The sequence below is a fragment of the Myotis yumanensis genome, unplaced genomic scaffold (genome assembly GCF_028538775.1).
Source record: "Myotis yumanensis isolate MYYU_CA2020_CCGP unplaced genomic scaffold, mMyoYum1.0.hap1 SCAF_18, whole genome shotgun sequence".
In the NCBI taxonomy this organism is placed as follows: Eukaryota; Metazoa; Chordata; class Mammalia; order Chiroptera; family Vespertilionidae; genus Myotis; species Myotis yumanensis.
Window position 1 is genome coordinate 14,546,022 of NW_027223769.1, and position 12,650 is coordinate 14,558,671.

Here is a 12,650-nt window from a genome sequence, read left to right on the forward strand (position 1 = left end):
ACTTCATTATCCCTTTTATAACCAGGTCCCTTCATTTAATTCCCCCGCTTGAGCCACCCGACACAGGTGCCCTTTTCCTGACGTCACTTGGCTCATCCTTTGGTTCCTGCATGAGGGTCCAGACCTCACGGGAGCTTCCCTGGCCCCAGGCCTGGCTCGGGAACCTCTGGGATAGACTAGGTGATTTCTTTTCCTTCTGGGCACTTATTGCTGTTTGCAATTATGAATTCATGAGTGTGGTTATTCGATTAACATCTGTCTCCTCCCAATTTGCACGTTCCACGAGGGGAAGGGCCAGACATCTGCTTTTGCTCAGCTCTGTATCTCCTGTACCAGAACCTAGTGTAATGCCTGGCAGTTAGGAGGCACTCAGATATTTGCTGAATCATGAACCAGTGCATAAAGGAATGGGTGGATTAGGAGAGGGGTGAGGAAACCATTCAGCTAGAACCACTGATTCTAGGTAAATCTTTTTTTCCCTTTTTTATAAGGTCACAGGATAAATTGCTTGGAAAAACTCATCATGCATTCATTCCTACAATTTTTTTTTTATATATTTTATTGATTTTTTACAGAGAGGAAGGGAGAGAGATAGAGAGTTAGAAACATCGATGAGAGAGAAACATCGATCAGCTGCCTCCTGCACACCCCCTACTGGGGTTGTGCCCGCAACCAAGGTACATGCCCCTGACCGGAATCAAACCTGGGACCTTTCAGTCCGCAGGCTGACGCTCTATCCACTGAGCCAAACCGGTTTCAGCATTCCTACAATTTTTTGAGCACCTACTGGGTTGCCAGGATGAATAGATGATAGGTGTGTGGGGGAGTGGATGGATGGTAGATGGATGGATGGATGAATGGAAAGGAAGAATGGATGATGGATGAGTGATGGATGGAGGGAAAGAGGAAGAATGGATGAGTAGATGGGCAGTAGAAAGAATGGATTTACTCCTAGAAAAAAAAAGGAAGGCAGGGAGGGAAGACAGGCAGGTTGAATTTAGAGAAAAGATACAGCTGCTCTGTTGGGGAGAGGCAGAGGGATGGGGAATGGCAGCACTCACACGGGAACTCGGTGCTGTGTCCCTCAAATATGCAGGAAGGGCAGGCTCTGAGAAAGGGGCGGGCAGGGAAGGTCGTTTCCGAACTGTAGTTGCAATTCCCTTGTGTTAACCAAGATTAATGACTTTGGTTTGAAGAACCCATTTCTAGCCATGACTCTGGGACCAACAGGATGTGACCCACAGCCCTTGGGCTGCCCCAGAGGCCCAGGGCTCCTGAGTTGGCAGTTAGGGTTGACATGTCCCGGCAGCAGGGGGCAGTGGCAACAGCCGAGACCCTGAAGTCCTAAGCACATGTCCAGTGCCAGTCGGACAGCATTGCCCTTCGCCCCAGACCCCGGGGCCGATCCTCCATCTGCTCAGGGCCTCGCCTTCCCCCAGCCTTAGAGAACCAGGCACTGAAGGAAATGCTGGTCTCCCCGCCAACCTCAGCTGGTACCCCTCTCTGTGAGAGTCCCAGGCCCAGTCCCCCCACCCCCACCCTGCGGACGCTGTGGGGGCCCAGCGTGGAGCGGGGAAAGGCAGCCTCAGAGGCAGGGAAGAGGGAGGGGCAGGGGTGGCAGGGGCGGCTGGGTGGGAGCCGCTGATTCACAGCCACCCTTCAACAGGTGGCCTGCCATCTGCGCTGGCTCCCCGCCCCAGCCACGTGTGCAGCCCTCTTGAGTTTAACTTCGGCTGTGCACGCGGCTTGAGTTCATACAGCCAGAAAAAGAACTCGCCGAGAGCGGGCTGGGCCGAGGACAGAGCGAGGGTCACTTGTCCCCTGAGAGCAGGGCTAAAAATGACCAGGGAATTTGGAAAGTCCCTGTGCACAGGCCCTGACCTGCATTTCCCTTCATAGGGTTCCTGGAGTTCGGCCTAAAAGCTTTTCAGAGCTCGGTGTGCTCACTCTTTACCTGACAGATACCGAAACGCAGGCCCAGAGAGGCAAAGAGGCAAGCCTGGGCTCACACAGCTTAACGCTTGTTGATTGACTCTATTGATTCCCTGTTAATGAGTGGGCTCCCTGCCAGCTGCAGAAATACGGCCTCGGGGAGCCTATAAATCCAGCGAGGAGACCAGCCACAGAGAAGCCGAAATAATGAAAGAGCCTCCCAGCCCTGCCGGGGGTGACCAGAGAGTGTGTGAAGCTTTGATTCAGCTTTCTCATTTGTAAAATGGGAATAATTATAACAATAGCATTGACCTCGCAGGGCTGACATGTGAGCGGAGGTTATGGCGTTGCGTGCTATGGGGAAGATCTTTTCATTCAACTCCATTCAGCATCCTGTACTCTTATTCTCCAAACAGCCTTGTGCGGCTACTATCATCAGCCTCTTGCAGAGGGAAGGGACATGTCTGGTCCTTTGCCAGCACTCCCAGGGCAAGCCCGAACTTGAACCCAGGGCAGTCAGAACCCCAGCTGCCTCCATACCCCACCCCCAGCCCTTCTAGGGCCCCCTCTTCCCTCCATACTGATTCGGCCTCCACCCTGGAAGGGAACGTGCTAAAACCTGTCCCCAGGGCAGGGCCCAGCTGTCACCCTCCCAGCTGCTGGGACCCTGTTGTGAGGCATCCGGTGCCAGCCTGCAGGCCGGGCCAAGGACACACATACAGCTTCTGACACATCAGAGCTGGGGAGGGGCCTCGTGGGCCAGGCAGGCGCCGAAGTGACAGCGTGTCCCACCCCTAACGGGCCCCCTCCTCCAGGCAGGCAGCCAGCCCTGCCTGCCACCTGTCCTTCTGCCAGGCCTAGTACCTTCCCCACACTGGCCTCAGCGAACAAGCGAAGAGCCGTGGGAACTACCTCCGCGCAAGGGAATCTCAGGAGCCTGGGACACACGTGCTGGTTTTCTCAAGTCCCAGCTGCACGTTCTGTGAGGAACCCCTGGCAAATCTTGAGCCCAGGCTTGTCCTCCATCAGGGGCAGTCCTTCCTGGCAGAGCACCCCCTTTGCTACTCAGGGTGGTTGGTGGGCCATGGTGAGCTGATGTTTATTGATGTCTGGGTGGCCCTGGGCCCCGTCTGTGGTCTCAGCCTTCCTAGCTGCCCTGTAGGCCAGGCCTCTCACCTCCACTGGAGATGATGACCTTGAACCTGGAAGCATGTAGTGACTGGGAACTGGTGGATCCAAGGCCACCCCTGGCCGGGGCTGCCTGTCTTCTTGGCAGATTTACAGGTGGCTCCTCTGGGCATGCAGCTAAGGCCAGTGTTGTCCTGGGGGCTCTACCTCAGGGGTGTGGCCAATGGCCTCTACCCTCAAAGCTGTTAGGGCCTCATTAGCAGCTCATTCAAACAGGGGCCAAGAAGTGCAGATGGAGGAGGGGAATAGTGGGAGGTGGGGGTAGGGAGGCTTGTGGGAGGTAGAGGGCTGGGAGGGTTCCAGAAGGACAGAGGCAGGCACAGGGGTGGGGGGCAGCCCTCTGCCTCCTCCTCTCCCATAGAGCCCCAAGCACAGAGGGTGGCTGCATGGGGGCAGGAGGCAGTGGTCTCCCCCCAGGCTTAGGGCCCAAAACCCAGGGGAGTTCATCCCAAAGGTGTCAAAGAAGAAAGCCAGGCAGCTGCCTGGGAAAGGGAGCAGGCGGCCCGTCCCAGGAAAGGCCTGCCTGCCTGCCAGGCTCCGGCCTCCCTGGGCTGAACGCCTCTTCCCGCCGGCCCAGAGGCGCCAGCGCTGGCCTGGGGAGAAGCCGAGCCAGGTCAGGGCGGGCCTGTGGCCCTCCCTCCAGCCCCCACCCTGACGAGGGTTGTCTTCCCACAGAAGCCAGAGGCAGGGAACGGGCGTGATGATTCTGACCATGCAGAGACAGAGACGTCAGACAGAGATAGAGCCAGAGAGAAACATGGACAGAGAGACAGACAGAGATAGAGCCAGAGAGACAGAGATACCACAGAGAAACAGACAGATACAGAGACAAATACAGAGAGAGACAGATAGAGATATAGAGACAAGAAGATACAGACACAAGACCTCACAAACCTGGAAACACACAGAGACACACACACTGCACAAAGACACCAGGATACAGACCCTCCTCAGGCCCTCGCCAGCCGGCTGCCCTCACTGCCTCCTGTGTCCCCAGGCACCCACACACCAGGTGCCGCACGTCCCAACATTAGGGTCCTAGGTTTTGACCCAGATTCGCTCAGGGCCAATGCTCTGCGCCGTGAGGGAGCCCAGGGGGTGGACCTGCACCCGGCCAGCCACCTGCAGCCTGCGTTTGAGTCCTGGGTCTCCCATCTGCCAGCTGTAAGACAGGTGAAGGGACCTCACCTCTCCGAGCCTCGATTTCCCCACCTGTGAGACAGAGACAAAAGGTGGCCAACTTGAAGGGTGGCTGAGGGACTGCAGGAGAAAAGTGATGAGCTTTAGAAGGTGCCGCCAAACTGACTGCCCAGCTGCATAGAAGCGTCTACACCCGTGGTCGGCAAACTGCGGCTTGCGAGCCACATGTGGCTCTTTGGCCCCTTGAGTGTGGCTCTTCCTAAGCCTTAGGAGTACCCTAATTAAGTTAATAACAATGCACCTACCTATATAGTTTAAGTTTAAAAAATGTGGCTCTCAAAAGAAATTTCAATCGTTGTACTGTTGATATTTGGCTCTGTTGACTAATGAGTTTGCCGACCACTGGTCTACACCACCAGGGTGAAGAGAGCGGTGGCCAGAACTGCAGGGTCCAGACAGAGACCTGCCTTCCAGGCCGTGTGGGGCAGTAATTCACCATCACTCTGCCCACAGTCCAGGCGCCTCTGTCAGCCTGCCAACCGGGTTTTCCAGCAGGTCTACTATGCACTGTACATGGGGGGCTCAAAGCTGCTGCAAACACGGGGACCAGGCAGAATAAGGGGACCTAGGCTTCACAGTTCAGAGAACAGGGACCTGGTGGTGGACGTGGAAGAGGACTGTGGGTGTGTGAGGCTGGGAAACACAGCTTCCTAAACCGATTTTATGGAAGCATAATTTATACAACAAAATGCATCCATGTAAATTTGACACATACATACACTCGCATAGCCACCTCCCTATTCAAAATAATCAACATTCCCATCACCCCAAAAATCTTCCCTTGTGCCCCTCCCCAGCCAACCCCCATCCGGCTGGGGAGGGGCGCCGAACTGTTCTCTATCCCTGTCGTTGGGCATTTTTTAGAGTTTCACACAATTGAGTCATGCAGCACGCACTCTGTCGGGCTTCTTTCATTCAACATACGGTTTTTGAGATTCTTCAAGTTACCGCGTGAGTCGCTCTGCTCCACACCCTGCTTCCTTTTCATTGGTGAGTAGTATTCCATTCTGTGGTGACATGACCCTGTAGTTATCTGTCCCCTGTTGATGGACATCTGGGTTGTTGCCAGGGTGGGGTCGTTAGGAAGGAAGCTGCTATGATATTCGGGTCCAGCTGTGGGTGTGGGCGTGTTCCCCTTCCTCTGGGGTAAATGCTAAATGTGGAATTGCTGGGTCAGAAGCAAGTGTTGACCCTGGTTTGTCCCATTTTTCTTTTCTTTAAAATGGGGGTGAAGAAAGTGGAAATAACCCAGGTGTCCATCAACAGAATGAATAAGCACAATGGGGTCTATCTACACAATGGGGGATTATGTGGCCATAAAAAAAAAGAGTAAAAACAAGTGCTGGCGAGAATGTGGAGAAAAGGGAACCCTCGTGTACTGCTGGTGGGAATACAGACTAGTACAGCCACTATGGAAAACAGAATGGAGTGTCCTCAAAAATTAACAATGGAACTGCCTTATGACCCAGTGATTCCACTTCTGGGAATTTATTTGAAGAAACCTAAAACACTTAATTCAAAAGAATGTATGCACCCCTATGTTCATTGCAGCATTACAACAGCCAATATTTGGAAGCAGTCCAAATGCCCATGAATAGACGAGTGGATAAAAAAAGCTGTGGTACACTGATGCAATGGAATACTACTCAGCCATAAAAAAGATGGAAAGCTTACCCTTTGCAATAGCATGGATGGGCCTGGAGAGCATTATGCTAAGTGAAATAAGCCAGTCAGAGGAAGACAAATACCATATGATTTTACTTACATGTGGAATCTAATGAACAAAATAAACTAACAAACAAAATAGAAACAGACTCCTAGATACAGACAACAGACTGACAGATGTCGGAGGGGAGGTGGAGTTGAGGGACTGGATGAAAATGGTTAAGGAATTAAGCAAAACAAACAAACAAACAAACAAACAAACTCATCAACACAGACAACAGTATAATGATTACCAGAGAAAAGGGGCATTGGGGGGGCGGGAAGGGAGATAAACAGAGATGGAAGGAGACCTGACTTTGGGTGGTGAATACAATACAGTATGCAATTGGTGTATTATAGAACTGTACACCTGAAGCATATATAATTTTATTACCCAATGTCACCCCAATAAATTCAATTAAATAAAACAGTCCTGGCACACGCTACAACATGCATGAACCATGAAAACATCATGCTACACATAGACAATAAGGGAGGTGAAGGCCTGGGGCGGGGAGCAGGGGTCAATAAGGGGTCAATGGGAGAAAAAGGGGGACATATGTAATTCTTTCAACAATAAAGATTTTTAAAAACACACAAGAAAAAACAAACAAACACAAAACACCATGCTAAAAGAAGCCAGACACAAAAGGCCACAAAGGGCAGGATTCCATTATATAAAATGTCCAAGATAGATACATCATAGAGACAGAAAGAAGATTAATGGGGTGTCGGGGGCTGGGGAGGGGGAATCAGGAGTACCTGCTAGTGGGTGTAAGGTCTCCTTTTGGGGTGATGAAATGTGCTGGAATTAGATTTAGGTGATGGCTGCACAACCTTTGAATGTACTAAATGTCACTGAATTGTACACTTTAAAATGGTTAAAATGCTAAATTTTACGTGATACGGATTTTGCCTCAATTGTCAAAGGGGGGAGGAGACAATTCGGTAATTATAGTGCCCTCCTTGTAGGGTTTCTGTGAAGGATAATGAGATGGTACGTGGAAGCACTAAGCACAGGGCAGGGCACACAACCCCCGGAATAAAAGTTGGAGATGCTTAGTTTTGTCTGGTTATTCCCAGGCGTAGGTCTCTCCCCCAGGCCTGGCACATAGTAGGTGCTCAACAAACATTTGCTAAACCATGAATGGTTGGCTTTATCATTATGATCTCCCCTGTCTCTTAAAACTTTTTTTAAAAATATATTTTTCTTGATTTCAGAGAGGAAGGGAGAGAGAGAGATAGAAAAATTAATGATGAGAGAGTATCATTGATGGGCTGCTTCCTGCATGCCCCCCACTGGGGATCGAGCCTGCATCCCAGGCATGTGCCCTTGACCGGAATCAAACCCGGGACTCTTTAGTCCCCAGGCCAACACTCTATCCACTGAGTCCAACCGGCCAGGGCTCCCCTGTCTCTTAGACGCAGCCCTGCCAGGAAACATGGGAATGAGCCTGTTTGTAGCCCTACTCTGACCTACAGATTCATGATCTTCAAGAAATCTTCAGAACAATCCCATCCGATGGGAGTCTTTTAACATTTATTATAACTAATCTCCTCATGTTTACGAAGAAGGAAACCAGGAGAGGCTAAGAAACCCGCCCAAGGTCAGCCGCCAGTCCAGGCTGGCCAACTTCAGAGCCCACAGGGCTAGGTGAGCAAGCCGGCTCCCCCAGGACACACGCCACGGGCCGATGTGCCTTTGACCTTTGCCGAGTGAGGTTCTCTCCCCAAGTCTCTGAGGGGAGGGGAGGCCAGGGATGTCCCTGGGGGCCTGTGCTGAGAGCCTAGGCCCAGCGGGGAAACAGGATGTGGGCTGACAGGGGTCCCCGTCCTCCTGGCTTGGCTCTCATGGCCGTGGGGTCAGCGCGGAGTTCCCAGGGACTCCACGTCTGCTTTCACTCCCAGGGAAAGAGGAGGTAAGAAAAAATGTAGGAAAAACAAGCCAGGGAAACCTTGCTCACTGCTCCCAGCAGGCCTCTGTCCCCAGGCGGTCAAACCTCTCCCGCAGCCCCAGCCCTTGGCCTCTTGGTCCTGGGCCTCCGTGGCTGTGGGCACACCTCGTCCTCTTTCTTGGAATTCTCCTGAGACCTCCTTCCTGGCTGCGTCTCAGCCTCTCTGACGCCTCCCAGAGGCCATCACACCTCTTCCTGCCGGGAGCAGGGGGCGGGGGGGGGGGGGCAGTCTCCCATAGAAGCCTCTCCCTCTGCCCTTCTCACCCCCTTGTCTCACCTCACCCCCCACACAGCACGTTTCCCCAACCAACCCGTCAGCATGCTTTCCAGAACGCCATTTTGCTCACATCATTCCCCCGTCCTCAAACCATCGGTGGCTCCCTAGTGTCCCAGAGAGGCAGTGTGGACACTGGCCACAAGCAAGGGCCCTGGAGCCAGGATACCTGGGATTAAATCCTGGCTCAAATATTCAGAAATTGAGGGATATATCGGGCGAGTTATTCCACCTTTGTGGGGTCAGGGTCACGCCTCCCGCACCAGGTAACTGGCACAGTAAATGAGTTGAAACGCGAGGCCAGCTGAGCATTCTAAGTGTTAGAATTATTGAGGATGGAGGCAGCCCATCCCCTTGGTCTGGCCCAGGCCGTGGTGTCCTGGATCCGCACAGCCCCCATCTGCCTGCTCCTGGCGCAGCCCTGGGAACCGCTGTCCCCATCACGACAACGAAGTCAGCCTCCTGCTGTCTGCCTCTCCAGGGTCAGGTCACCTTATACAGCGCAGCTGCACACACACCCCTTCCCGAAGTCTCCCCAGACACCCCGGCCAACTGGGCCCCTCAGCTTTGCTTCCTGCATCCATGTCTACACCACGCTTCTCAGACAAGCTGCAAGGCCTTGTTGAGAGGCCGGGGGGTTCAGGGGCGGGGCGGGTATTCTGAGATGCAGCATTTCCATCAAGCGCCCGGATGCTGGCACAGCTCATCCAAAGCACTTCTGAGACCACCATTGGGGAATTCAATCTCAATCCTTTCTCCATCCCATTATCCCCTGTGTGGCAGTCATCTCTCCGACCAAACTCCAACCGAAGGCCCAGGGCCACGTCTCCTCTCTGGCCTCTCTCCCATCACCGGACCCAGGCCCCCTGACTTAACAGGTGTGGGTCGGACGGAACTGAGCTAAGCCCGTGAGCTGGGAGGAGAGACTCGGCACACACACCTCGACGAGGGCTGGCGAGGGCACGGCCCTTGGTCCACTCTTCTAGAAGGTCCTTGGTGCACACACAGTCAGCACTAAGGGCTTTACATGGATCGACTCATTTAATCATCATCACAACCCTATGAGGTGGGTACTAGTCTAGCCTCACTTGACCAATAGGGAAACTGAGGCACAGAGAGGTTAAGGGTCACACAACTAGCACATGACAGAGGCAGGACTGACACCCAGGCACCCTGGCTCTTGGCATGTGGTCATAACGCCCAGGGTACAATGGCTCCCTCCAGCCTTAGCACAGGTCTGGCACATAGTAGGTGCTCGGTAACTGCGAACATCTCTTAGATGTGAGTCGTGGCTTCTCCAGGGACACGGTAGCATGTGGCGAGAATCAGGCCTGTGTCCACCCAGGATGCTGCGAGTCTCCAGGTGGGGGCAGCCCACTCTCTGCTCATCATCTCTTTCTGCACCCACTGTCTCTGAGTTTAGTCACACGGCTCCTGGTGGTTCAGGGGACATTGTGGCCCTGGACCTGTGGCCACCTGCCAGGAATACCAGCCAGTACACACCTGGGACTGTCCCCTGGACGGCAGCCTCTGGGCAGGAGGCCCCCATTCATCCAGTGACCACTGCCCCGGCCTGCGGGCCCTGTGGCTGCCCCTCCTCAGAGCAGCCTCAGCTTGGTTCACAGCCAGCTCCCAACCATTCATCAGATTAAAGGACTTTACAGTGAAAGAGGCGCCTCTGGGAGAGCAGGGGCCTCAGCCAAGCTCCAGGCCTCTGCCCCCCTGCCTCCCAACCCTGGACAGAGGCCCTTCCCCTGCACAGGACCCAGGTCCTCCTGCTGGTTCCCCACCCCCCTTGTTCATTCATTCCACACATCCATCCTGTACCTACTCTATGCCACAGTGAGTTCTCTTGTCTCTTTGCTGTCGCTGGAGTTATGCATCTTGGCACACGCTTTCCTTTCTCACCTTCTGAGATGGTCCTGGGGTGGATCGCTTCACCCCAGGTGGTATCATCTCCCAGGGGCTCAGTTTAGGGGGCCCCTATGGCCAGTTGCAGCACAGGCTGGGCATCTACTTTGTGTTGGGCACTGCAGCACGCAATTTATGGTGTGATCCCATTGACCTTCCCAAGCCCTCAAAGGTGGGCCTCTCATGCCGCCACCCTTCACTTGCAGAGAATGAAGCTCGGAAAGGTAGAGTGACCTGTCCCAGGTCACACAGCTGGCGAGGGACCAAGCCAGGGTTTCTCATTCCAAAGCCTGGGGCTTCCATGTTCCCGTCTCACCACATCTGTCTGAGTTGGCTGGGTCACAGTCACATCCTATGGTGATTCTCTGGATCCTGGGCCCCCTCCAGGCCCCGTAGGCAGCAGCTTTCCTCGTCACCCACGCTGACTCTGGGGTCCTGGATTCCCAGCTCAAAAGATCAACCTTAACATCCATCTGTGGTTAGCTGACAGCAACCCCCAGCAGGGCCCATGTCCTAATCCCCGGAACCTGTGAATATGGGACCTTAGATGACAAAAGGGACTGTACAGATAGATTAAGGGAAGGATCTTGAGATGGGAAGACTGTCTTGGGTGGCATGGATGACTCCAATTGTAATCACAAGGCCCTTAGAAGAAGAAGACAGAAAAGTCAGGATCAGAGAGAAAGAACTGAAATGGCTAACACTGTGGGCTTTGAGGATGAAAGAAGGGGCCACAAGCCAAGGAATGTGGGCAAACTCTAGAAGCTGGAAAAAAGCAAGGATACAGATTTCCCCCTAAAGTCTCCAGAAGGATCGCAGACCTGCTAACACCTCGATTTTGGCCCAGGTAGATGTGTCAGAATTCTCAACTGCAGAAGACATCTGTGATGTTTTAAGCCAACACATTTGGGTCGTTCGTTACAGCAACCATAAGAAACTCATACAACAGCCTAGCTACCTCCCTCTTGTCAGGGTGTTGGCCACACCGTCCCTCCCTTCCTCACCCCCACCATGCCCAGACCTGCGGCCTGAAGTGAGTCTTGGCTATCCCAGTCCGCGCAGGGCCCGCCCACCTCTGGGCTCTCACACCCTCACCGTCTGGTCCTGCTCACTTTCGTCCCCTGCCTGCCATTGTTAGTCACCTTATCACGCCTCTGCATCTCACCTCACATCTAATTGGAATTTCCTCAAAGGCAGGAAACCTGGTTTGGGCCGTCTTTGTCTCTCCCAGAGCACCCTGCATGGGGTGGGCTCAGACAGAGCACACTTGGCTTTCCTGCCCTGGAAGCCCAGGGTCTGCCCTCCCCTTCCGCACGCCCTGCCCTCCAGGCGGGCAGGCCACTTCTGCCTCTGACAGAGCTGTAGTCCCAGTGGCTCCTGGAGTGCTTCTCCTCTTTCAATACAAAGCTCTGTCTTGTTCTCAGGGCTCAGCATGGTGTAGAGGAGAACGTCACCTCTTCCGAGAGGTACTCCCTGATTGCCCAGGGGAGGCTCCCCAGATGGCATGGCCGCAACTGGAAACCATTTCATTTGTTGCTTAGCTTTTTTTCTAGAATCTTCCTGAGGGCAGCTCTGTGCTACACTGAGGAGAGGGACCCACAGAGCCCGCAAAGAAGGTGAAGATAGATGTCTCTGCTTCTAGCCCGTTTCCACCTGACCAGCTGGGCGACCTCAGATGAGCCTTGCCCCTTCTCAGAGTTGGGGTGTTTCATCTGGAATGTGGCATAACAGTGTCTGCCTCCCGGGCCGGTGAGAGCCAAATAAGATGCCTGGTGTAGTGGCCCGGCACAGGTCTGCACATAGAGAGTGCTCAGTTAGCAGGGTTCTCCTTTTCCTTGACTGTGCAGTGGTCACCAAGGTGACCAGTGATCCGTGGGCCAGGGAGGTGTTGATTTCCCTGGCAATGGAAAGCACAGCCATGGATGCCCTATCCTCCTTACACCTGGACTGAGGGGAGACCACTGCTGTCCAGTGTCACCTCTGGGGCGAAGGGACACTTTCTACGTGAGGCCATGTGGGGGCATGCCCCTCGCTCAAGGTCAGGCAGCCAGACTTCCAGCTCGCTGTCTGGTTTCCCCCACGTTTTGCTGTGGCTGCAGGAATCCCGCAGAACTCAGAGGCTTTCTGTGGGTGGATAGGAACATCCCGGTCTGTCCGTGGCTCTGCAGCAATGAGCATCTGACTAGCAGCTCACGTCACAGGCTCCCCAGCCGGTGTGGATGGACAGAGCAAGGACGCGGAGTTCCAGGTGGTGGGACAGAGGGACCAGGCTTGGGGGCTCGGAGGACTTTCTTCCCGTTGTCCTCAGACTTGCCCCAGCCCTGGTCACCACCCTAACCCCTCATCGAGTTCCTCGTCACAATAAGTGGGGTCCCGTCTGGATCCAGGCCACGGAGAACAGGAACTGGCCTTGGGAGTTTGGTGACAGGAAATGCTCTGTGGCCTTGGCTGGGTCTTGGAGGAGGAAGCGGGGCAGGTTGTGCCCC